This window comes from Trichoplusia ni, unplaced genomic scaffold, assembly GCF_003590095.1.
Source record: "Trichoplusia ni isolate ovarian cell line Hi5 unplaced genomic scaffold, tn1 tig00001795, whole genome shotgun sequence".
Taxonomy (NCBI): Eukaryota; Metazoa; Arthropoda; class Insecta; order Lepidoptera; family Noctuidae; genus Trichoplusia; species Trichoplusia ni.
In genome coordinates, this window is record NW_020800150.1 from 6,009 (window position 1) to 9,738 (window position 3,730).

The 3,730-nt window shown below is 36.3% G+C and overlaps 1 pseudogene; it reads right to left on the reverse strand.

Annotated features, from left to right (window-relative positions):
* Window positions 1–2,088: 2,088 nt before the first annotated feature.
* Window positions 2,089–3,402, reverse strand: LOC113507361 (annotated as a pseudogene).
* Between the last annotated feature and the right edge of the window lie 328 nt (window positions 3,403–3,730).

The following is a 3,730-nucleotide window of genomic DNA, read 5'->3' on the forward strand; positions in this document are numbered from 1 at the left end:
AGTGAATAAATCAGATCATGCAACGAGTGGAAGGTGGGAGGAACATAAAAGTTTATAAGGAGAGGTTCCTACCGTCGATGAGTTTTTTTAAATTTCTACGGCCGCTAGTTTTGTCGCTTCTGCGCAAATGCATAGTAACCGTAATTTTAATAATAACTGTGTTATTTTTAATCAAGATCATCATTTATTTGAATGTACAAGGTTTATTTCTATGAGTTTAGATGAAAGAAACAATGTGGTTTCTAAGTATAAACTATGTATCAACTCTTTTAAACCAGGCCACCGGGCCTATAACTGCAAATTATTTGGTTGTAAAATTTGTAAATATAAACATAACGCATTATTGCATAGAAAAAGACCTCAATCCGAAGATTTGATGATGTAAGAAGGTGAGTTCAACCCAAGACGTCACTACGTTTACGTCACACTCGACGTCATTCGTCGGAGTAGTCGCTGGATGCAAACCGCCACCTACTGAACTGGCGGTCGCCTCGAACTGCACTGTGCCTACGCGGTATGTGCCGCCGTGCGCGGAACCGGTTTCCTTGTCAACAGTAGCTACTCAATACGTTCTTTTGTCGACCGCGCTTGTTAAAGTTTTTAGAAAAGTAAAAATGAATATTATGTTGCACGCGTATTGTTAGATTCTGGAAGTCAATTATCATTAGTAACGGAAAGTTTTTGTAAGAAACTAGGATTGTCTTGCAAACGAATTGATCATCACTTTAATATTAATGGAATAGGTAATGCTAAATTGCAATTAGTAGAGAGTAGTAACTTTGTAATAAATTCAATGCATAATAATTTTTCTGTAGAAGTTAATTGTATGATCTTACCTAGAATTACTTATTGGGCAACATGCCAAGTGTAAGGGTAAATGCAGATAAATTAAATATTCCAGGCGAAATATTAGTGGATTTAGCAGATTGCAGATTTTATGAGCCCTCTGAGGTAGACATATGGATAGGAGCAGATTTGTTTTGGGAACTTGTAACCAGTCAAAAAGTAAAATTAGGTAAAGGTCTTCCCACATTGCAGAGTTCTAAGTTAGGTTGGCTTGTTACGGGTCCCGTGGATATTTTATGTATACCAAAATATGAAGCAAAATGTAATTTAGTGAGAAGTGTAAGTGAACAGTTGGAGAAATTTTGGAAGGTTGAGGAAGTTATATGTATAGATAAAATACCGAGTAGTACTGAAGAAGAATTTTGAGGAAAACATTTTATAAAGAATATGTATAGAACAGAAAATGGTAGATTTAGTGTAAAAATGACTTTCCATACTTCGCCTTCTGTAGTAGGAGATTCTTTTGAAAAAGCTAAATCGCGTTTAATGAATTTGGAAAAAAGGTTTAAGAAACAGCCTCGCGTAAAGGACATGTATGTAGAATTTATGAGGAGTTAAATCACTTATCTGAAGGTGACAAACCCCCGTTCGCATGTTATTTACCGCATCACCCGGTTATTTGAGAGAAGAGTGAGACAACCAAGCGTCGGGTTGTATTTAATGCCTCAGAAAAAACTAGCACCGGATATTCGTTAAATGACATACAAATGGTAGGACCTATAATCCAGGACGACTTATTTAGTATTTTGCTCAGGTTTAGACAACATAATTATGTAATGACGTCAGACATTGAAAAAATGTATAGGCAAATTTTAATCTCTGAGAGTCAAAGACATTTGCAAATGATATTATGGAGAGAGAACGAGCATGAACCAGTAAAACATTTAAAATAAGATACAATTATATATGGAACCGCTTCGGCGCCATACCTAAGTACTCGTTGCCTTTTGCAACTGGCACATGAGTGTGAAGATCCAGATATTAGCGAGATAATTAAACATGATTTTTTCATGGACGAGTTATTAACAGGTCATCAGACAGAGGAAGGATTAAATCGTATATGTAGGGTAATTCCGGGGTAGATGGCCCTATTAACTTTGAGGATTTGTTGTGAAGGAATTATGTTCAATAAAATATTGAATTATATCAAAAACTAAACTTTTATTATAAATCTTCTCTAACATTAATTAAAAATCACGTTAAAACAATCGACAAATATCAATTTAAACATTTAAAAAAAAACTAGGACTGGCCATCTCTCCCGGGGTATCCGGGGGTGATGGCCGTAGTGGTCGGGGGGAGATAGCCAATACTTTTTTTGCCTTTTCCTTTACCCTTAAGATCTTTTAACTCCTTTTTCTTCTTATTTGCACAGTGGGAACACATTTCTTCGAACTCGGTGCAATTTTCATGCACCCAGAACATGCAAATTTGGCATTGTATCCAGTCCTCGACTAGTTGTGTCCTATAATAATTATCACCACAACCTCTGCAGTTATCTTTCTCGTTGTCTTCAGTTTCTCTGTCAGACGTGTTACTGAAAGACATTGGAATTTCTTCGCAACTGCTATCAGACAACTTATGAATCGCCTTACGTCTCTTAGCAGTCTTTTTTTGCTTAGGTGTATCAGTCTTAATTTCTGTTTTTTTTTTTTTTTTTTAATTTTCCTCCTTTTTTTCCTTTTATTTTTCGTTTTTCAATATGCTCTTCAGATGTCAATAGAATTCTTACTTGTTTGGCTCGTTTGCGGACTTCGTTTAGTTTTACAGGCAGTGGAGATACTTCGTTCAGTACTCTTGTCGGCGTTGGTAGGTCCACGGTCTGAGTGGACGTACCTGAATCGGAAACCGATTTCGCCATGCTTTTTGGTGTTGCTTGTCCAATGTTTCGATCAATAGGTGGCTCAATGTTCGTACTGAACGCATACTCCGGAATGGCACTTGTGTTTAGTGGAAAAACTCCTGCTGCTTTGAATCCTGAAGTCGCATTTCCACTTGTCGCTGATTTCCCCCAGGCTTGATCTTATAAGAAACCAAATTGTTGCCTTGTTATACGGCGTCCGGGATGCTGTTTCATCCATAAACGACACGACTCATAAAAGTGAGTCTTCAGAGACTTAAAAACGGCTACATCCAGTAGCTGAAGATAGTGCGATGTGTGTGATGGCATCGAGAGTAAAATGATGTCATTATCATTAGCAAACTCCAGCATTTTAACTGAATTACAGTGAGTAGAATGACCGTCTAGTAAAAGAAGCACTTTGCCATCTGGTTTTCGAGGTAAAAAATGTGATTTCATCCATTCAAGAAATATGTCGGAGGTTATATAAGCTGATTTTTGTGACATATAAACCGCAGAACCTGGAGGCAGTCCGTCTTCGAATTCAGGCTTCTTCCTTTGCCCTTTCATAATGCACGCAGGAGGTATAAAATTGCCTTCAGCATTACAACAAGCAATTACCGTAATCGTTTCTCCTTTTTCTGTAGATGTTGACATAGATACCGCTTTGGAATCTTTTTCTGCCAAAACATCGAGCCTGATATGGACGAACATCGTAGGCGACAAAAAGTAAAATTTACAGGAGACGTATTTTATGGATTATTTTTTAATGTTAATTTATAGAACTCCAATTTTTGTATATATTGCAATATGCGTTAGGCTTTACTTATAATCAACAAGATAATAAACAAAAAACTTGCTTAACTAGTACTTTTGTCGCTTACGATAAAAGAGAATTTCTTAATTTCATATTGTTTTCAATACTTGTCACTTACGCTCTTATTTTTTGTAGAAATTAGTCTACTAATTTGTATTAAATTATCAAAATTATGTATTCTAAATAAAACGCCAACACGTCATGCAAAATCAACTTTCTATTTTATA